General features: G+C 36.5%; 1 protein-coding gene across 1 annotated transcript in view; it reads left to right on the forward strand.

Annotated features, from left to right (window-relative positions):
* The window catches only part of LOC139758941 (uncharacterized), a 222005-nt gene extending 201692 nt beyond the window's left edge, over positions 1 to 20313 (forward strand). The window contains exon 21 of the mRNA XM_071680756.1: positions 1 to 20313. This exon is cut by the window's left edge and continues 13198 nt beyond it. The gene's annotated coding sequence lies outside the window, so the exon portion shown is untranslated.
* Positions 20314 to 24073: the final 3760 nt, after the last annotated feature.

Raw genomic sequence — 24073 nt, forward strand, 5'->3', positions numbered from 1 at the left:
TGATATGGCTCACAGAGAATACTTTCCAAAAATCTATCCACCACAGTATGTGCTGCTTGTTTGTATCTGTAAATAATGCTTTTAAGAAATCTTGACTTCTTTCATTCATATTTCTAAGCAGTGATTTTTGGCAAATTTGTGTAGAATTTAAAATGTTGATCATCATAATTCCTACTGCTGCATTGTACATCTTAGTTTGTCATTATGCCTTTCACACTATATCCAGTTCTGACATTTTACTTATTTTCTTTTATTGCTACAGGAAGTGAGCGTGGTATTAGACCTAATTTTTGTATCATTTCATTAGAAAACTATACAGCTAATAGAGCAGATTGAGTATTATCATCCCTAAACTGGAGTAGTTAAGTATTTCAGCATAAACACACTGATAAATGTGTTAGGTAATCATTTTTAGGCAGATTGATCCTTCCACTGTCTACCAGTATTATGACTTTTTCATTATTTTGTATTACATGCATTATTGGCAACCATATCCTAGGTTGTGTTTCACTAATTGTCGGTAGCATAACCTAATAATTCACTCTCTTACAAAAAAGAAATAATTCAGTTGGAATTCTTACACCAACAGTTATGTATCTCAGGAGATTACAGGAAAGTATTTTCACATGGTTACAATTCATAAATGGTGAAGTTAAGTTTTAACTCAGGCAGCCAGACAAAACATGGTGTTATAACTCAGGAGAAGTGGTGGAATTTATAACTTTAGAGATTTGAAGGAACTCACTCAAACTTGGAAGAGAAGACAAATGGTTTTCATTTCACAGGAATAGAGTATATTCTTGTGCACAAGAATAGTGGTCCTAAAATGTTTCTTTTATTGAGGGTGTAAGATTTACAAAAGCAAAACATGATGAATGCAGTTTTCCCATCATTATCTTATATTGCGTAGTGATAATTCAGTAAACTCTCGGTTATCCAGAATTCATAATGATAATGCAGTCTATGCACAGGCACTTTTCAAAATTCAAATTGCTGCTCTATTGTCAGGGCAATAACAGGCTTACAGATTTGATCCTGAATTTACATTGTTTAAAGTACTGGAGTATAATTTGGATAGAAAATATAATTACTCTGCTGAACATCAATTTTGTAAGTACATGAATTGGCAGTGTATACTCTGCTTCACTGTATTACGGGTTATTCTGACCATAGAAAGCCATTAAATTGACATCTGCTTGCTTGACTGGTGAGTACACTATTTTAAACCTTTTCCACATTTTTTCAGTCTTCAGTTGTATTTTTGGCTTTATGTACAGTAAAGTAATGTATTTTTATTTAACAATAGATGAATATGAATATTATAACTTTCTTTGCCACAGAAAATTAATAATTCGGTATCCTGAAGGACTAGAAAGGCCTGGATCAATGAGTCTTCGATGTTGAGTCCAGTGTAATTTGCCTTCATATGTGGAAACTGTTGTGTTGAGATTTATATTATAGTGCTGGAAAATATAAATCAAACAGTATTATGCTATAGAACAAATAAAGCCATGTGATTATGAGTCCCTCCTACCCTACATTTATATCATGCCTGCAACAGTATTGGGAAAACAACTGGTGAATTCTCAGTATTTTTCAGTATAGTATTATTTAGATGGCAATATTTTTGTAAATTTTGTCAACATGTTTGAAGATCTCCTCCAGTAAGTCATTGAATATGATAAGATGTGTGAGACGATGAAGGCATTTGTGCAAGAAATTTACAGCCTCTATATGGCCAATATCTAGATGATAAATCAGTGAATAGAAAAACTGCATTTGTGAAATGGAATGGTTCTTAAAGAGTGCAAAGATTCTTTAAATTTACAAAGTTTTCTTATGTAATACGGATCTGCTTTCTTTTCGTATGAGATAGTCAACAAAAGTGACCTTGTTTGATACATAGCCCCATCATTTGAATTTTAGATCAAAACAGCATTGTGAGAAGTATGAAAAGATTGATGTGATGCTTATGACATCTAAAGGTGTTAGATAACAAAATGATTGGAAGAAATATTTGGAAAGATATGAAATATTTGATAAGAAAGGTACCTGTATATCATGTGATTTGTTTTTGGTTTTCTCATTTTGGAAGCATATTTTCCAATGTAATTAAGAGTTATGCTGGTAGAACATATAAAAAGTAAAGATTCTCCTTTTAAAGCTAACAAATCATTATGTCCAAGGTCACTCAAAAGTGTTTATATTTATCTGTTATACATAATTGCTGTTTCCCGCGTCAGCAAGGTAGCGCCAGGGAACAGACAAAGAATGGCCCATCTCCTCATATACACATATATATACATAAGCCCCCACATACGCACTTATACATTTACATATCAGCACATATACATACATATACATAAACATATGCAGATATTACATACATACACATTTACATATTGATACTTGCCTTCATCCACTCCTGTCGCTGTATATTTATATAAAGAATGTAAAGAAATTCAGATTATAAAAGAAGTGAATCAGATGTACAGGAAAATGAAATCTTTCAACCTGAAATTGTATTGAATATGTGGAAAACAAAAAGAAACTAATTGTGAGATTTGGTATCTTCAATTTTTTATGTTTTATGAGTTAAACTGAAAAGATGGAAGAAAATTTCTTAAGATCAGGTATGGTAGTCCAATAATCCCATGTGGTTAAACCCAAATTATATCAGCCAGATTTCAAAATTTCATCCCAAGAGATGTGGCAATGATTGTGGGAAATAGAGGAAGACAGATGCAAGTATGTGTGATAAGTGCTTTTTGTGTGAATGCACGTGTGTATTTGTAATCTTTTTTACCTATGGGAAGAAACTTTATACTCCCATTGTTCCATCTCTTGATTTTACCTAATAATCACAAATGTTTTTATATTTCTTGTTCATTGTATTCACCAGGTCACCAGTTAATGTGTACTAGATTTCCACTTTTCTGTTGCTGCAGTGATAGTGTTTGACATCTTTCTCAACCCTTTTGTTGCTGCATGTAGGTATATCAAAATTAATTATTTTTCCCTTAACAATGAAACAGATTTACGCCCGTGAATTTCAAAGAGTATTTCCCTTTCAGATTTTCTGTTCATACATAAAGATGTTTAGTTTATTCTTTAACATTTTTGCATTTACAGGTTTGCAGAATACCTTTTGCTTGATATTTCATCAATTCTATTGGTTTTAGTTATAGAAGCAGTTCTCTGGTAAAATTCTTTATTATTATTTTTATTATTACACATAATTGCCATTTTTTCTGCATCAGTAAGGAAGCGCCAGGGAACAGATGAAGAATGCGTGTTGTAGAAGGTGACTAAAAGGGGAGGGAGCAGGGGGCTAGAAATCCTTCCCTCTCTTTTTTTTTTTTTTTTTATCAAAAGAGGAACAGAGAAGTGGAGGATATTCCCTCAAAGGCTCAGTCCTCTGTTCTTAATGCTACCTTGCTAATGCGGGAAATGGCAGTGAAAAAAAAAATTGAATTTTTTCCTCAATATTGCAGTTTTATTGCTTTTATTTGATTTCCAGGGGTATCTTATATCATATTTGTAAAATTAGAAAAATAGAAAGAAAATACCAGATAAGGACTTTCATCTTTCAGCATGTAATTGGTTATACTTTATTGATGCATCCCCATAATTTCATTGTGCAACAAAAGGGTTAACCCACTATCATTTTATGCTGTCCGTTGGTGGGTGTCTTCCTTACCTTAAGGACTTGTTCTTTAGTTTTCCTTGTTTAAATCATTTAAAGATATGAGCATACACTTACAATATTAAATTATCATTTAATATTTGCTCTAAGGTAGGTAGATATACATCCTTTAATATCTTCTTAAGTTCATCTCATGACTAATTTACTGGCTTAGAATCTCTCCCACTCTCCTTCCTCTAACTTCAGTTTTTTCTAACCTACTGAAGAAATAAGATGGATGTGGCATGTTATTACCCTCACTTCCCCCCCTTATCTTTCATGTACATTTTTCATGAGTTATCTCTTACCCCAGGTGAGGGAGAGCAAGCAACTGATAATGTTTAATGCAGACAGAATACGAATATACTGTGTCTTAAGGGCAATCTGAAAAATATGTTAAAACCATGCTATGATCATTGACTATATTGTAATTACGGGCCATAACTATCTGTGATGTCATGCTGCTGAAGCTACCCCTTACCCCTACACTTGGCCAACATGCACACCTGTCTTGCAAAAGTGGTTATGCTTGGATTAAGGCTAAACTTGCTGATAAGTGTGTTGGCTCCATGAGGTAGTTTGGAATTTCATTCTGTGATATGTTGGGTATCTTGACCATGGTAACTAATGTACTGTATTTATTACCACTCTCTCTTACTGGCCAGTCAAGGGTAAAGACTAGACCCTTTATGTTTGATTTTCCTTGTAAACATTTTGTGCTCTATTGTTTTGAAGATCAGTTATGAGTATTCTCTGGTGAGCCATAGTCCACAAATCATTTTTTTCATGTATAACAGGGATATGAATCATCTTTATAGTATTTATTCCCAGTAATCCATGAATTTTAGGAAATGGATCTACATTCTCATTCACATGGTGGTATCTGTGGCCCTAAGGAGTCATAGATTGTCAACCATTTCTCTCACAAATTAATGTGGATATATGTTTTTAATCTTTCAGGAATGGTGATGACAATGGCCTTAGAGAATTATTGGCTATCAGGCATCTCTTTCTCATTAGGTTGATTATATGCTTGTTACCATTTGAAATTATCAATGATAGTTACCCTATAGGGTCCTAGATTATCAGTTATTTGAAATTTTAACTTTGATGGGATATACCCTTGGGATATCCGTTTACAGTCATCCATGTCACATGATATGCATCAGATTATGGGTTTTGGTAGTTTTGTCATAATATCAAACACATATATATCTCATTTTATTACTTTTTATGCTTATGACACTGATGAATTATGTTGTATTTCAGTAACTACTATGTCATTTATTGACATGCGAGTTCCTTCAGATTCAAAGAATTTTTAAGGAAAACAAGGAATACATTTTAACATGTTATATCTTGGATGGGTTCTACTTAGTCTCTGAACTTCTGTTACTTAAGATAATGTAATGCTTGACTGCATCCAAATAGGGTTACAGTATACAATACATAGAAGTGAGAAAAGATGCTTCTGTTATTGAAAGCTCATCATAGTTATGCATCAATTTTAGATGATACAATTGATTTACTTATATGTGCATTAAAGGACAATATTATAAACCTTTGACATGCTTTATCCATAAACAAAGCACATATAAGGAGGATGGAGAGTGTGTTTAAAGGAAAGAATGATTTGTGAACCTTGTTTCCAAACAAACACTGTTTCATATCAAATCATACTCTGTAAAGCATAATAACTGCAAGAGTTTTCAAAAATTTTCTTCATGTTCAAATGTCACTTTTTAAATCATAATTCCTTACATGGGTGGTTGCATAGTCTATGAGCTTTGAATGTATTGGTAATGCAGTAGAGGACTGAATTTTAATTTGATTTAAGTATATCATATGAATGCATGAATTCTAGAAGGTGATTAATCCCATTACAAAAGGATTAAAGTCATATTAATGCTTTAACTTAGACAAAGATTATGTAAGGAAGTGGAAGAAGGAATCTAGGCTGTGATTCAAGTGTCCACACTACTCTGGGCAGTGATATAAGCAGCCTTACCTCTTGCTAAGCATCCAGGTGTCTGCACTTTTGGGCTGTGACATGAGCACCCATACTTCTTGCCTAGGATCCTGGTATCCACACTTATGGACAGTTGCATGAGGGCCCCAAGCACCCTCACTTGTGTGCCTACATTTCTGGGCATTGTTTCAAACATCCACACTTCAGGGCAGTGAGCCAAGCACCCATACTTCTGGGCATTGACCTACACACCCATGCTTTTGGAATAATCTTCCCAACACCTGCATAATTTGAGAAATTCTCTTAGTCTTCATAGTTCTGAGAATTTAAGTTTAAGCAGAAAAGTAACATGCTTTTCTTAATTTGTATCCATAAGTTGGAAACACTATTTGTGTGTTCAGACATACATCTTAACCGAATCTTTTGCACTATGATTCTCTCATTATTCTGTGAATGGTTAAGACAAATGAGAGAAGCTAGCAAAAGGCTACTGAAATTAACATGATAAACCTATTGAGATATCAGACTTTTCAGCGACCTTTATTTTTTATTCTATTGTTATGTTGTAACCTGAGCTGAAGCAGAATAGTGATTATGTGGGAATCACCTCTTTTAATATCTTTGTCTTTTTTTATAATCTCTGTACACTTGACATTTGCAACTCTACTTTTGGTACAGGTCAGCAGTAGGGAAGGGATGAGGGGAGATGCTCTCTAGCCAGAGATGTGGCCTTGGCTTCAGGGGAAAAGGCAGAGAACACTCCTTTCTGAATAAAAGGGAGGCCATTCTACCAGAATTGGTTCCCACAAGGAGACTTATTAGCTTTAGAACAACAGGCATTATTCCCATTAGGCTTTTTGTTTCTCCAAAGGTTTTAGTTGATGCTGGAGAACAGACTGTTGAAATGCTATACAAGGGGTCAGGATCCACCTATATTGTGAAAAGTACATAGGAAGAGTGCCGAGCAAAGATACAATAAAATCAGCTTCTAGTGGAAGAATTCAGTCAAAATTTTCCAGCAAAGAGTGATGATGCATTAGGTCTCAAATTGTTGTATGCCCATTCTTCAACATGACCTTTGTGTAGTCAGTTGGGCAAACAGTTGAGAAAAAAGCCTTTTGGTTACCATTGACTTGAAGCATGCATATTGGTGTGTCCCTATAGACACAAAATTTTGACAATTTTATAGCATTCAAAGTTAGTTTTGTAGCTTGCAGTATCAGAACTATACATTCTGGCCTTACTATCACAACCAGGATATATTCAAAATAGTGGTTGTGGATAAAATCATAGATTAAAAGGGATCAAATTTTTTGTGTATTCAGTTGAATGACTTGTATGAACAGACAAGACAGTAGACAAGTTCAACTTTGAAGTTCAGTACATAAGTTTATCTAGTTTTTTGCAGTGTAAGAGTACTTGGAAGTTACCACGTTGGTGTACTCAGTAAACCTAGTCTCCATTATATAGCTTTACTATTTGGTGTTTCACTGTGAAGCCTAGTAATTTACTTGTGCATTATGAAAAAATGAATAATGGAAAAACAGAAAAAATATCAAAAAGTTTCAGTATAACCTTCTCAAACTCCCTTCAACTTTGAGTGGAATGTGCCCAAGTGAGTCTAATGCTTGAGAATGGGAAGAGCATGAGCTTGGAGTTGAAGTTAGACATTTTGAAGGGTGCGCTTGCTGGTCAGCATGGTGTACCTATTACCAAGGCTGTCTTCAGTATATGTGGAAACTATTCCTTAGCATACAAATGAACTGAGGCTATATACCCACAGTAGCACCTTTAGGTGCAATGAAGATCATTGATACCGAAGGTGCAGCTGTGGACGATGTAGAGGGAATGTTGAATATCTGGATCAAAGATCAGAATAAACAAAACATTCCTGTACTTGGGTGATATATTTTTACTTAAGAAATAACATTATCAGCTATATTTTTTTATTTAGATACTTAGATTGATGATGTTCCTGAAAATTAGGTTGAGAAATCTCCCCCAGGGAATTAAAATTGGTCTCACCCTGTGATGATTCCACTAAGTTGTTTTTTCTGGGAATTTATCTACAACATTAAGCAAGAGCTAGGTTAGCTATACTGACTTTTAGTCCACTGGCTAAAGTTCAGTCATCAGCATAGGCAGACCAGTCATTCCACCTTGCCTCTCAAACTGCAGTCATTCCACCCGCCTCAGACAGTAGTCATCCCACCTTGCATCTCAGACAGCAGTCATCCCACACTTCCTCTCAGACAGCAGTCATTTCATCCTGCCTTGCAACAGTGGTCATCCCAACCTGCCTTTCAGACAGCAGTCATCCCATTTTGCATCAAACAACAGTTGTCCCTCCCTGCCTCTCAGACAGCAGTTATCCCACCCTGCCGCATAGCGCAGTCTTCTCACCCTGACACCCGGACAGCAATTATCCCACCATGCCATATAGAGAAGCAGTCATCCCACCCTGATTCTTAGACAGCAATTATCCCACCCTGCCACAAAGAGAAGCAGTCGTCCCACCCTGCCCTTTTAGAGAGGTAGTCATAACTACCCTGCCTCTCATCTTTTCTCTGTTTGGTATATAAAAAGATACCAGCTTTGTTAGTGACAATTTTAACAGGTTTAGCCAGTGAACAGCCTGTAACTCAACTCAGGTTATGCAAAGAGTGTTCTTCAGGGACAAGACTCTTGTGTACCATGACATGGTACTTTACATTCTTGATTGGGAATCTTGAGTAGTCTAGAGCCTCTCTTCCATGTGTGGATGTGATATTTTCTTCTCTTCCTTGGAGATCTGTTAAGATTCAGTGACCAAGAATTTATTGGTAGGCACACATGGTAACAAAGTGTTTCATGATTAAGACACTATAGCATGTTTTTTCAAATGATCAGATAAAGTTTTCCTAAAGTCTCACAGGGCTTTTGATAATGAATGATTCCTTCGACAACACCAACACCAGGATGTATAGTCCTAAGATAAGCGAGCCAAGCTAGGACCTCCGTATGCCATGTTCAGTCCTCAGAAAGTAGTGCTAGTACCTCAGTGAGCCATACTAGGATCTCGGTGTGATGATCCTCTACATGAGAAGGTTACCTTGGAGATATTTGTTCTTCTGTTAGAACCCACATATTGTAGTTACCTGGGTGAATAGAATCCTCCCCTCTTGGTGACTCATTTTTGTAATGCTATGTGAAAGCATGTGAAAATTTCCTTTGAAAGATGGCTTTCAGCCAGCTTATTACCCGACTTATCTTCCCCTCTGGCAACCTTTTGGGATTTGAAACCGGTATGCATATGACTCAGATGGGAAAGTTTCAGTGGTGTGGCATCACAACTGGTTGGATTTGGTAGTTATAGCTTGGAATTTTTATAAGGCAGATTTTTAAGATCACCTGTAGGATATATTATTGTGACTTGGCATAGTCAGTGTGTGTTCTCCCTCACCTAGGGAAAGCCAATTGCTTTCATGGGAACTAATTGAGAGATGAAGGCAGGCAAGTGAGAAGTTTAACTTAAAAACATTCTTGTTATAAGCTCATACTTTACTTTTTGAATTTGTGCTTGCTTGTTTGAAGGCTCTCCTGATTTTGCAAAGAATACAATTCATATCTTTTACAATCAGAATGACATTTATCTAGTGTCAGTTTAGAGGTGATGGAATTCAATTTTTTATTTCACTTTTAAATACCTTCTAATATATACTTGATAAACTGGTTTGGCTTTTATCCATCTTTCTAAATACATGTATATTTTAAACTTCAGGGGTCTTTCAGTTTGGCATTGTCTTAGTTTTTCAAATAATTTTTTTAAGTTTTAGCACAGACAAGAGGCAAAATGTTATGAAATAATGATGCAACAGCTGTGCTACCCATCAGGTCTGTCCATTCCACTGCTCTTGTCCATTTATCCTTTTTCATGTGGTCCTTACCTGGCATACTCTCTGTTTTGAACTACTGTAGACAATTCAGTTCATAACTAACCTCTAGGACATTGTGAAAATATTGCTCCCACTTGTCTAGCTTGTGCTAGAACCCTCATGTGAATTTCATCCATATGCTAGATACAAGCAACAGCAGGGTTATGTATTATTTATATGAAAAATAAGTGGCTTTGAATGATAATGATATTGCTTTTCAATAACAGTAAAGAATAGCAAAAAGTTTTTGAGAATTGATAACTACTTAAGTATTGTGCTACTATTGTTTTGGGGATGATGTTGCATCTGTTACCCTACACAAAGACCATTAATTATTCCTTTAAGCACAGTCAGGGAACTATAGTGTGGTACACTTTGGTAGTTCCGTAATTAAGGAATTACAATGTGGCCCTCTTTGGAGTAATCTTTAGTACAGTATATTCTAAGATTGTTTGTGTTTGTTGTTACATAGTTGAAATGATTATAGGTTCTGAATTGTGCATCAATTCTTCCAATTCAAAATACTGTAGCATATTGTAAAAGAATGCAAATAAGTACATAGTATCTGTTAAAAGAAAAGAGTGGTTAATTATATTTTTTGACAGTTTTCAAAAATACTTCTTTTAATTTTTATGATGTATTGATATGATGAGACATGCAGACTGAGAACTCATACAGTTATTTTTATGTTCTATAACAATGATAATATTGTATATTAGGTATGAAACATATTAGGTTGTTATACAACTAACTACAATTCAGGGTTATAGCCATCTGTTGATGAAACAGAGGTGTGGTTTGTTATATCTCATGAGAGTATCATAATTTGCTCTGTAAATTTTCTTCTCATAACACACATGCAGAGTTCCTGATACTTGGTAACAGATAACTGAAAATTATGTATTGTATGGGTATAGAATATTTATGCATGAAGTTACAAGAAATACATAGTTAGGCATTATATATATATATATATATATATATATATATATATATATATATATATATGATAATGAAGAAGAAAGAAGGTCCAGTGTTTCAAGACTAAACATAGAAGGTATAATAAAACTATCTTCCAGTTCAACAGTATTAATTGTGCAAAAGGAGATTTAATACTCAATTTATGATGCTTTATGTTGTACTTTGTTGCATATTATAAACATACTAAGTGAAGTAGTCTCCAAGTATGCTGTTTTAAAAGTCATTGTTATGAACTTAAAGAACGTTTTTTTTTCTTCTTGCATTGTTCTTGTTAATAGGATTAATGCCCAGTTAAATCTATGGTAGCCTGTCCAGTGGAAGTAATTACTTATTTGTAAGTACCTGTTTGAACTGTAAGGAAAGGGAGTTTTTGACTCATGGGGCCCCATCTCTTGAAGAGAAGCATATGCAGACACCTCATATTCCATTTATAAATGAATTATTATCAATTGGTTATAAACCTTCCCAACACTGTGCATGTGCACCACTTACTGCCAAGTGAGGTAGGAAATGGAAAGTCATACAAATATTTTTTTATGTGCCATACACAGCATGAAGCAGTGATATACTGGAGTTATGTATCATGCTTCTAGTATGATTAGTGATAATCACAGTGCTTTAGGTCCAGTGGACTTTCCTGCAGATATTATTCTGAATTATAGGTAGCTGTATGTATATAAAGCGTGTATGATGGAAGAGGTCTGAAGAGTCCTTTGTATATCTTTTTTTTTTCGCATATCTTTTTTTTTTCACATGAACCTCTTTAAGATAACTGGCAGTACTATTTGGCACTATATCAAAAGTTCAGCACTCCAGTACAGCACCTACCTTACTTAATGTACAGTATTCTGAAAGTCCTTAGTATTAACCTATTTGTATTTACTAATTTGTGCACCACTGGGAGATCTTGAACTTACATGGTGTCACTGAAAATCATCAGATAAGTTTTTCATGCCCTGAAGGCAACTGAATACCATTTTTCTGAGAAGATTTGACAAGCATTTTTTAGTTTACACAGGATTAAGCATATTAATGTTGTCTTCTTAACTACTCTTTTTCATTTTTGATGGAATTCAATATTTGTGAAACTAGTATTTGTTTTGATCAAAATAGTGACTTATTTTATCATGGTTTCTCAGAACAAATAGTCATGATGACAAAGTCCGGCATTCTTTTTCTCATAATGTCAGATTGTACTGTGCAAAAGTAACTATAGCAAAGTATGTCATTGGTGGAGATGAATTGCTGTTGAAAGCTAAGAATAAGGAAAGTTTGTGTGTTATGGATTTTTATGTTTGAATAACACCCATCTCACTACATACTTGTATGTCTTGAGAGTATTCATGAAGTACTTGATATGCCTGGCAATGAATCAGCAGAAGCTAAAGAGTGTGTAGCATATTTAATTTTTTATACATATTTGCCATTTCCCGCATTAACGATTTAATGTCAAGAATAGAGGACAGACATAAGCAACATTTCACCCTATTGAGTTGCATATCATTTTATATAGAAAATCAAATTTCAGTTGCTTGTGGTAAAAAACTTATGGAGATTATTTTTTTAGATTATTGAAGAATATCCAGCCCATACAGTGTATTATGGGTATTAGGGCTGCTGCAGTGGAAGAATTTAAAACCAAAATTTCCTTTTATCCTAGATATGTCCCCAGCTACAGTCTATTCCAAAGTAGGATGACTGTTATAACCCAGCTGCAGTGGAAGAATTAGAAACCAAAATTTTCCTTTAGCTTAGAAATGTGCACTGATACAGACTATCCCAAAGAAGGATGACTGTTATAACCCTTTCAACTATTGACCTGTCACTTTCACTTTCACTGTTGCTAAAGTCTCTGTGTCTCTCCTCAACTCCCATTCCCTTAAACATCTTGATTCTTACAGTCTTCTCTCTGACCATCAGTATTGCTTTGGCATCATGAGATCATCTGGTGTTAACCTTTCCTGTCTTACTAGTCATTATATGTAAGAGACTTTTGGGAATCATATGTTGTTGCCTGAAATATGTTGAAAGTTTCTGTTAAGGTATGACATTAGGGTCCCATCTCTAAGCTAATGATATCCTCTGTGGCTTCTCTTTCTGCATATTTTTTATGTTAAATGAGACTGCACAGGCAACCAAGGCTATCTCATTAATGTTGCATATATATTTACACATGACAGCTAAAGAATGCGTGAGAGTGGATGTGGCTTTTCTTCATCTGTTTCCTGGTGCTACTTCACTGATGCAGGGGTGGTGATGCTGTTTCCTGGTGCTACTTCACTGATGCAGGGGTGGTGATGCTGTTTCCTGTAAATGCACGTGTATGTGTGTGTACATATATAGTATGTGTGTATATGAGTGGATGGGTCTTTCTTCATATGTTTCCTGGTGCTACCTTGCTAGCACAGGAAACTTTCCACGAGTTTTTGATAACTTGAATTTGATGTGAAGGCAAAGTCAATTGTGTGATGTGGTTTTAGTTGCTGAGAGCATGGAAATTCCAGCTCATAAGATGGTGTTGGCTTCTTGCAGCCCATACTTTCATGCCATGTTTACTAGTTTTGAAGAGAGTAGACATGATAGAATAGTATTGCAAGGCATTGATGGTTATGCATTGCAACTTCTTATTGATTATGTTTACTCAGCAGAAGTTTTGGTAACTGAAGAAAATGTACAGGTTCTTCTTCCTGCTGCCAATCTACTTCAGCTGACAGATGTCCGGAATGCTCGCTGTGACTTTCCTCAGTCTCATCTCAGAAGAGGGTGTGATGAAATGGTTTGGACATATGGAGAGAATGAGTGAGGAGAGATTGACAAAGAGGCTGTATGTGTCAGAGGTGGAGGGAACAAGGAGAAGCAGGTGACCTAATTGGAGGTGGAAGGATGGAGTGAAAAAGATTTTAAGCGATCAGGGCCTGAAGTTACAGGATGGTAAGAGGCATGCAAGAAATAGAGTGAATTGAAATGATATGGTATACTGGGGTTAACATACTTTCAGTGGACTGAACCAGGGCATGTGAAATGTCTGGGGTAAACCATGGAAAGGTCTATGGGGCCTGGATGTGGAAAGGGAGCTGTGGTGTCAGTGCATTACACATGACAGCTAGAGACTGAGTGTGAGTGAATGTAGCCATTTTTGTCTGTTTCCTAGCACTGCCTTGCTGAAGTAGGGGGTAGTGATGCTGTTTCCAGTGAGACAGGGTAGCCCCAGGAATGGATGAAGACAAGCAAGTATGAATATGTACATGTGTATGTATGTATATGTCTGTGTATGTATATGTGCATGTATGAGCATTTATGTATAAATATATATGTGTATGTGGGTGGATGGGCTTTGTTCATCTGTTTCTTGGTGCTACCTCACTAGCACAGGAAACAGTAATCAAGTATAGATTTTTTTTTTTTTTTGGCTTTGTCGCTGTCTCCCGCGTTTGCGAGGTAACGCAAGGAAACAGACGAAAGAAATGGCCCAACCCACCCCCATACACATGTATATACATACACGTCCACACACACAAATATACATACCTACACAGCTTTCCATGGTTTACCCCAGACGCTTCACATGCCCTGATTCAATCCACTGACAGCACGTCAACCCCGGTATACCACATCAATCCAATTCACTCTATTCCTTGCCCTCCTTTCACCCTCCTGCATGTTCAGGCCCCGATCACACAAAATCTTTTTCACTCCATCTTTCCACCTACAATTTGGTCTCCCAATTCTCCTCGTACCCTCCACCTCCGACACATATATACTCTTGGTCAATCTTTCCTCACTCATTCTCTCCATGTGCCCAAACCATTTCAAAACACCCTCTTCTGCTCTCTCAACCACGCTCTTTTTATTTCCACACATCTCTCTTACCCTTACGTTACTTACTCGATCAAACCACCTCACACCACCCATTGTCCTCAAACATCTCATTTCCAGCACATCCATCCTCCTGCGCACAACTCTATCCATAGCCCACACCTCGCAACCATACAACATTGTTGGAACCACTATTCCTTCAAACATACCCATTTTTGCTTTCCGAGATAATGTTCTCAACTTCCACACATTCTTCAAGGCTCCCAGGATTTTCACCCCCTCCCCCACCCTATGATTCACTTCCACTTCCATGGTTCCATCCGCTGCCAGATCCACTCCCAGATATCTAAAACACTTTACTTCCTCCAGTTTTTCTCCATTCAAACTTACCTCCCAATTGACTTGACCCTCAACCCTACTGTACCTAATAACCTTGCTCTTATTCACATTTACTCTTAACTTTCTTCTTTCACACACTTTACCAAACTCAGTCATATATATATATATATATATATATATATATATATATATATATATATATATATATATATATATTTTTTTTTTTTTTTTTTCATACTATTCGCTATTTCCCGCGATAGCGAGGTAGCGTTAAGAACAGAGGACTGGGCCTTTGAGGGAATATCCTCACCTGGCCCTTTTCTCTGTTCCTTCTTTTGGAAAAAAAAAAAAAAAAAACGAGAGGGGAGGATTTCCAGGCCCCCGCTCCCTTCCCTTTTAGTCGCCTTCTACGACACGCAGGGAATACGTGGGAAGTATTCTTTCTCCCCTATCCCCAGGGATATATATATATATATATATATATATATATATATATATATATATATATATATATATATATGCATGTATGTGTGTATGTATATATGAGTCAGGTACCCATTTTATCGACCAACCCCTACAGGTGTATGTGCAGCAGGATTGACTACGGACCGACTGCTGGAACCAGGACTTGAACCTGTGTGTGCAAAAGTGGGCTTGTAAAACAGTTTCTTATTGTCATTCTTTCTTCAATCTCTCACAACTTTCTCATCTCCTTTGATGGTCTGTAATTCCACAGCTCAACACAATAAACATACTTAATACCCTTAACACAGTATCACTGTAACATGTAACTATCTCAGAAACCTCTAAGAAACTTGGAGTCCTGTTCAAATTCCTTAGATTATTTACTTCTGAACAGTTTTTCCAGTGATATAAAGCACTGTTTCAACCTTGCATGAAGTACTGCTCTTCAATTGAAGGAGACTTTAGTTCTACATACTTAGTGTATACAAATAAGTCCAAAGCAGTTTAACATGCCAACTCTCCCAGTTTGAACTCAAAATTTGACCCATTAGCTTTCTACCACAATGGTGGTTCTCTTTTCCTTTAATATAATTATAACATTGCTTTCTTCTCCCAAAACTGGCTGCTTGTGTGTCACTACTATAAGTTGGACAATATAACACTTGGCAAGCAAGTGTCACAGATTACTGTTTAGCCATTGGCAATTCAATGATGGGCCTTTGTTATGTATATTTCTCTTACTCTGCCTGTCTTTAGAATCAATTACCATATCATATCTTTCCTGAAAACCATGACTTGCCTCTTTTTCAAAAAGCAGCTTATCACTTCCTCCAGAATTCTATACTTCTCTTCATCTCTCTTTATTTCTCTGTCTGTATCACTTTTTATATTTTAGCAATGAAAGTTGTTTAGTTTCTCTCATTATGCTTTGGAACATTGAATCTATCAAGACCCTTGAAATAAAATCTTCTGTCACATAAAGGTAATACCTTGTAATTCTGTTATTTATCTGCATGGGTATCAGTCTGTCTGTAGGTAAATACAAAGAAATCGCATCCCTTTTTCTCAATTAGATGGTTGTTTGATAGTTCTAGCATATGCATGGGGAAGGGAATTTTTTTTTATGAGAATCAGTGTTTAGAAAGAATCATGAAATTTCTGTGATCCAAATTTGGTACTGTACATCTTTAACTATGGCGGGTTGTTTATTAGTAATTCATGCCCTCTCTTTTCAAGAGAATATATAGCTCTAGTTAGATGTACATAAAATTTAGAACATTTACTGTCATTATTGCATTTCTTGCTTGTGATTATGCTGTGAGTGACAAGTTAAGTACAGTAAAGTTGTATCATCAGAGTGCAATCTCACTGAAGAACTCCTTACTCCAAAGGAGTCCATCTTTTCTATGCTGTTGATGGTAATGCAATCTCAAGATGTAAGAGCATCTGGAGAAGGATACCTGGCACTATATAATTAATAATAAAAGGACATTAGCTCAGCTTAGCCCTTGCTTTTCACAGAAGGTGCTTTCCTTTGAATCACACTGATCAGGATAATTATAGCATTTTACCCACATGGTTTGGCAGAATCAGTTATAATGTGCGTACTTGACAGGTGCTTTTGATTTTTAGGCAGTATTCCTTGAAACTTTTGTAGAATATTGGATTTTTACATACCGATGGGTTTGTCCTTCCTGTGATTGGTTTCTAGTGAACAAGACTATTAAAGGTGCCTTATATAAGGATTGAACTGAATGTACAGATCAGCCTGTTTAGATATATTGATATCAGTATTCAAGCTGGTCTAGAGATTTCTACTTGGATTTATTTTTCCAGGGTATAACTTTATTTATGAAGTTAAGGCTTTCAGCTTGCTAGAAAAGGTTGAATGATTAATGTGACAATCCTCCTCTGTTTAGAATAAGGAAATCAAAAATATTATCCTTTGGATGACATCGTATTTCTCTGAAACCTTTATATTAGAAGCTTACAAACAGCTCATTTTGGAAAAGGGTTAAAAGCCACAATGTGGGTAAAAGATACATTCAGTTCAGCTAGCAAAGAAGCATGTAGATTCTTAATTACAGTCAAGAAATGATTCCCATTTTACAAAATTTTACATTTTACTCAATTTTCTTAAAATTGTCTCAATTCTACTCTTTACAACAGGTGTCAAAATAAGTGCTAAGAAAATCTAATATTGATATGATCAGAAAGTTTTCCCTCTGCCTCCCCACTTTTCCTTTGAAAGTGGTTAAACACTATAGTTAAAAATTGAGGTCCAAATCAACATCCTATCCAACCTAATCTAACACCAACTACTGTGAATATATAGTAACAAATAGGGTTTATGATTATATGGAACCACTTGCTGATTTTGAACTTGTATAAGATTTAAATTCACTGCACAGGCTACAGTGTGACCTACAGGGCTTGAAGTCCAATGCATCCTGCAAGAAGAAATGAACCTTCATTCTTCAAAATAGGTTTTTGTTACTCTGAGTTTATTACTTCTGACATGGAAAAGGAAACAAAGTACAATGGGGTAGCTTTAGTTGGGTATGCTCTTCAGATAACAATTTTCTTGTCATTACACTTGTTTACATACTGCACATGACTTTGATGAAAGGTTTAGTACAATATCAAATGCCAATTAATACATTTGTTTTAACAGATAGCAGGTTCAAAAATGGGAAAGGGATTTACCAGGATACCTTATGGCTTTTTAATTCACCAGACCAGAGTTTCCTAATGTGTAATTTTCCATAAAACTAATGCATATTTTGTAGAAGAGGTTTTAGGATACTCATTACAGTCTATTGAACATGCTGGTGGATTTTGCAAATGTACACCTTGATACTGAAAAAGAAAAAATGTCGCATGCATTGTTTTATTTCATTTATTCTATGATTTCCAAATTATGGTATTTATACCTTGATAATTTCTTCCTCATCCAGTTTTACATATATTGCTTCTATATTTAAAGATGTCAATGTTAAACATTTAAGAATAACTTTGTTAATATGCATTTCCTCCATTGTCATTTAAGCACAAAAATTATAAGTATTGCCTTTATGTAATTTACCTGGTGAACTGATCTATCTATCATACTGTACTATAATGTAATATTGTGCAAATATATATGTACATGAAAATGTAAATTTCAAGTAAATGGAAATCATGAATATTTTGATCTTTCAAACAACTGAATATTCACAGCCTTTTTAGCAGCAACAATGCTTTCAGGTGTCAGGATGTGATGCTGTATTTTATTGTATATATTTCATTAACTAGGTCATTAATATTCACTAACTAGGTCATTAATATTCATTAACTAGATCATTAATAAGGATGGTAGTCTAGAGTCATCAACTTACTAGCAGAGCTTACAAATTATAAACAACACTGGATCACAAAAAGTTTTTATTATACTGGTTGCTTTAATCTAAATCTAATTGCACATATGCAAAAAAAAACAAAAAAACTGGAATATTTCCAAAAAGAAGTAAATACATATATTGTAATCTTACATAGCAGAAATTATCTTTGCAGAATCACAGAATGATTTAGCATGCATGTATTACTTCACCAGTCAGTGAAAGATGATTTAATGTTAAACTGCACCACTTTCATTTCTTTTCGGTCTCTGACAATGAAATAGACGAAAGTGTTAAGGGAAGAATTTGCATGGTAAATTCTAGTTTATATATGGAGAACAGCTTTTTAAACATACCCAGCACCAAGGCTGTGTTATTTGTATAAAGTACTACACACTACTGTGAAAAATTGCTCCTTTGTTGCTAGAAATGAAGTAAATGTGACTTAAAGCACAATGACTCAAGTAGCTGAAGTGCATGAAGGAAAATGAATTGCAGATATCTCGAGTCAATCTCCAAGACAAAAATATTTGTACTAGTAGTTAAAACCCTTTGTATGATGTATCAGGAGAAAAATTCTTAATCTTTTTATACCTTTTTTTAGCAGAAGTATGACAAAAGGATCCATTTTTCTGTTCTCAATACCAGTGGTGATAACATCTATACCTATACACTTGTGTAAGCATTCATTTGTTTAAAGTAATATTCCTGCAAGCAGCTTAGAACCTCAGTGCAGTGTAACTGAACTGAAGATTATTCTTTGCATTATATCAGCAGCCTTCATTTATTGTTGGCATCAGTTTAGTGTGGTCAAGCAGGTAGAACGTCTTGTAGCTTTTAGTCTTCATAAACAGAACAAAATTTGTAAGTTTACATCAGCCTAAGGTATTTAACAAAAGAAAAATTGCAGATGTATTCTTAAGTGTGTCTATGTGTCATTAGGCAGCAAGTGTTGAATATTCATTCTGTGTACACTGACCATCAGTTTTAGGCTTAGTATGGATCTAAATGACTAGGAGACAGTTTACTGTACTGATACTAACTGAGAACAGACAGTTCCAAGCTCAGGACTTGAGCAGATTGACTTGATAAGATTTAAAAAAAAACCATGTAAACAAAGCTCAACAAATATAGTTACATCCAAGTTATCCCCACCTCCCTGAGTGCCATGGTACTGACATAATGTCTGGAAATTTTTTTTCTGGATGTTCCTTCCCTTCTCACTGATCAGATGTATCCATTTGTTCACTGACCAAAACTTGTACTTCATCTCACAGAACAGGCTATGAACCATTAAGATCATCTGGGTAATAATTTTTTACGTACAACCTTTTATATGTTAACATGCAATTAAAATGTTGTTGCACTATCCTGTATGCTGTAATACTCCAAGCTTCCAACCAAACCATGATTTCTAAAGACCATTCATGTGTTTTTAAGGTTTTGTCAAGGCTTTGGATATTTTACTGTGTACAAATAAAGCCACTGATGAGTTTAATTAGCACAAGCAAGGTGCATAGGATCATATGCCATGCACATATTCGTCACAATTTCCCATGTAAACACGTGACAGCATCATATAGGTGTACAAAATGTCTAGTCATATGCTCACTGCAATAATATGGAAAAGTGTGGTACGGCCTGAAGGACCTGTAGTCTACAGTGGCAGCTTGTACATCCCCAGAGAGATGAGGGTTGACCCTACTTTGTGTCTCTCCCTCAAGTTTCACTCAGATTGTGATATTCACAATAAAGTTTCCTATTGAATATGATTTTCATTCGCCTTTATGATTGTATTACCTGTCAACACTTTCTTGAGCACCATATTAGGTAGCTCTATAGTTTGCAATAATAGAATTCTGTCTAGGGGTAAATGGAAATGAAATTCCCATGGAAGACGTTTGGTGTGAGTGGGTTGATCATATAAGGAAAGACAGTGTAGAGAGAGGGTTGATAGTAATTGCAGTTTGATTGAGAGAACTGATGAAGGTATGCTGAATTGTTTTGACATATGAAAAGGATGAGCAAAGAAGAGGTAGGAGATCAATATGTGGTGTGAGGCGGTTTGATTGAGTAAGTAACGAAAGGGTAAGAGAGATGTGTAGCAATGAAAAGAGTGTGGTTGAGAGAGCAGAAGAGGGTGTGTTGAAATGGTTTGGACATGTGGAGAGAATGAGTGAGGAAAGATTGACAAAGAAGATATATATATCAGAGGTGGAGGGAACAAGGAGAAACGGAAAACCATATTGGAGGTGGAAGGATGGAGTGAAAAAGATTTTGAGTGATCAGGGCCTGAACATGCAGGAGGGTGAGAGGCATGTAAGAAATAGAGTGAAATGGAACGACTTGGTATACTGGGGTCGACATGCTGTCAGTGGACTAAACCAGGGCATGTGAAGCATCTAGGGTAAACCATAGAAAGGTCTGTAGGTCCTGGATGTGGATAGGGAGTTGTGGTTTCGGTGCATTATATATGACAGCTAGAGACTGAGTAGCCTTTTTTGTCTGTTTTCCTGGCGCTACCTTGCTGACACAGGGGTTAGTGGTGCTGTTTCTTGTGGGGCAGGATGGCACCAGATCGGGATGTCTCAATGTGTGTGGATGTATCCAAGATGAGAAAGGTAGTATGTTAGAGGATAGAAACCAGGATGTTCTGGCTCTGAGTGAAATGAAGTTCAAGGGTAATGGGGAAGAGTGGTTTGGGAAAATCTTGGGAGTTGATGTCAGAGGTTAGTGAGAGGACAAGAGCTAAGGAAGGAGTAGCACTACTGAAGCAGTAGTTGTTGCAGTACATGATAGAGGGTAAGAAAGTAAATTCTAGATTGATGTGGGTAAAACTGAAAGTGGATGGAGAGGGATGGGTGATTATTTGTGCTTATGCACCTGGTCACGAGAAGAAAAGACCATGGTAGGCGAATGTTTTGGAGCAGCTAAGTGAGTGTGTCAGCAGCTTTAATGCATGGGACCAGGTTTCAGTTGTGGGTGATTTAAATCCGAAGGTGAGTAATGTGGCAGTTGAGGGTATAATTGGTGTACATGGGGTATTCAGTTTTGTAAATGGAAATGGTGAAGAGCTTGTGGATTTGTGTGCTAAAAAGGACTGGTCATTGGAAATATCTGGTTTAAAAAGAGAGATATACATAAGTATACATATGTGAGTAGGAAAGATGGTCAAAGGGCATAATTAGATTACATGTTAATTGATAGGCATGTAAAAGAAAGACTTTTGGATGTTAACATGCTGAGAGGGGCAGGTAGAGGATGTCTGATCACTATCTTGTGGGGGCAAAGGTGAAGATTTGTAAAAGTTTTTAAAAAAGAAGAGAAAATGTTGGAGAGAAGACAGTGGTGAGGGTAAGTGAACTTGGAAAGGAGACGTGTGAGGAAGTACTAGGAGAGACTAGTGTAGAATGGCAAAAATTGAGAGCAAATGACCCGGGGGGAGTGGGATGCATTTAGGGAAGCAGTGATGACTTGCGCAAAAGATGCATGTGGCATGAGAAAGGTGGGAGGTAGGCAGATTAGAAGTAAAGTTGTTAGTGAAAGAGAAAAGAGAAGCGTTTGAACAATACTTGCAAGGAAGGAGTGCAAGTGAATGGGAGATGTAGAAAAGAAAAAGGCAGGAGGTCAAGAGAAAGGTGCAAGGGTTGAAGAAGAGGGCAAATGAGAGTTGAGGCGAGAGAATATCTTTAAACTTTAGGGAGAATGAAAAGATGTTTTGGAAGGCGGTAGATAACGTGCATAAGACAAGAGAATGAACAAATGGGAACATCTGTGAAGGGGGCAAGGGGGATTAATAGTAGGTAGTGATGAAGTGAGTATCTTGAAGGTTTGTTGAATGTATTTGATAATAGAGTTGCAGATGTAGGGTGTTTTGGTCAAGGTGGTGTGCAAAGTGAGAGGGTGAGGGAGAATGGTTTGGTTAAGGGAGAAGAGATAGTGAAAGCTTTGCAGAAGGTGAAATCTGGCAAGGCAGCGGGTTTGGATGGCATTGCAGTGAAATTTATTAAAAATGGGGTGGTAATGATATTCAATGTATGTATGGATCATGGTGAAGCGCCTGAGATTTGGTAGAATGCATGCATAGTACCATTATACAAAGGCTAAGGGGACAAAGGTGAGTGTTCAAATTACAGAGGCATAAGTTTGTTGAGTATTCCTGGGAAATTATATGGAAGGGCATTGACTGTGAGGGTGAAGACATGTACAGAGCATCAGACTGGGGAAGAGCAGTGTGGTTTTAGAAGTGATAGAGGATGTATGGATCAGGAGTTTGCTTTGAGGAATGTATGTGAGCAATACTTAGAAAAACAGATGGATTTGTAATTAGCATTTATGGATCTGGAGAAGGCATATGACAGAGTTCATAGAGATGCTTTGTAGAAGGTCTTAAGAGTATATGCTGTGGGAGGTAAGTTGCTAGAAGCAATGAAAAGTTTTTACCAAGGATGTAAGGCATGTGTACGAGTAGGAAGAGAGGTAAGTGATTGGTTCTCAGTGAATATTGGTTTGCAGCAGGGGTGTATGATGTCTCCATGGTTGTTTGATTTGTTTATGGTTAGGGAAGTAAATGCAACAGTTTTGGAGAAAGGGGCAAGTATGCAGTCTGTAGACCTGGGAAGTAGTCAGTTGTTATTTGCCGATGATACACCTCTAGTGGCTGATTCAATTGAGAAACTGCAGAGGTTGGTGAATGAGTTTGGTAAAGTGTATGAAAGAAGAAGCCTAAGAGTAAATGCGAATAAGTGCAAGGTTATTAGGTGCAATAGGGTTGAGGGACATGTTAATTGGGAGGTAAGTTTGAATGGAGAAAAACTGGATGAAGTGAAGTGTTTTAGATATCTGGGAGTGGACTTGGCAGCAGATGGAACCATGGAAGTGGAAGTGAGTCACAGGGTTGGGGAGGGGGTGAAGGTTCTGGGAGCATTGAAGAATATGTGGAAGGCAAGAATATTATCTCGGAGAGCAAAACTGGGTATGTTTGAAGGAATAGTGGTTCCAACAATGTTATATGGCTGCAAGGCATGGGGTATAAATAGGGTTGTACGGAGAAGGGTGGATGTATTGGAAATGAAATGTTTGAAGACAATATGTGGTGTGAAGTGGTTTGGTCGAGTAAGGAATGAAAGGGTAAGAGAGATGTGTGGTAACAGAAAGAGTGTAGTTGAAAGAGCAGAAGACTGTGTTGAAATGGTTTGGACACTTGGAGAGAATGAAAGGAAAGATTGACAGAGGATATATGTGTCAGAGGTGGAGGGAATGAGGAGAAGTGGGAGACCAAATTGGAGGTGGAAAGATGGAGTGAAAAAGATTTTGATTGATGGGGCCTGAACATACAGGAGGGTGAAAGGCGTGCAAGGAATAGAGTGAATTGGAACGATGTGGTATACTGGGGTCGACGTGCTGTCAATGGATTGAACCAGAGCATGTGTAGCGTCTGGGGTAAACCATTATTACATGACAGCTAGAGACAGTGTGAACGAATGTGGCCTTTGTTGTCTTTCCCTAACGCTGCCTGCACACATAA

This window comes from Panulirus ornatus, chromosome 32, assembly GCF_036320965.1.
Source record: "Panulirus ornatus isolate Po-2019 chromosome 32, ASM3632096v1, whole genome shotgun sequence".
In the NCBI taxonomy this organism is placed as follows: domain Eukaryota; kingdom Metazoa; phylum Arthropoda; class Malacostraca; order Decapoda; family Palinuridae; genus Panulirus; species Panulirus ornatus.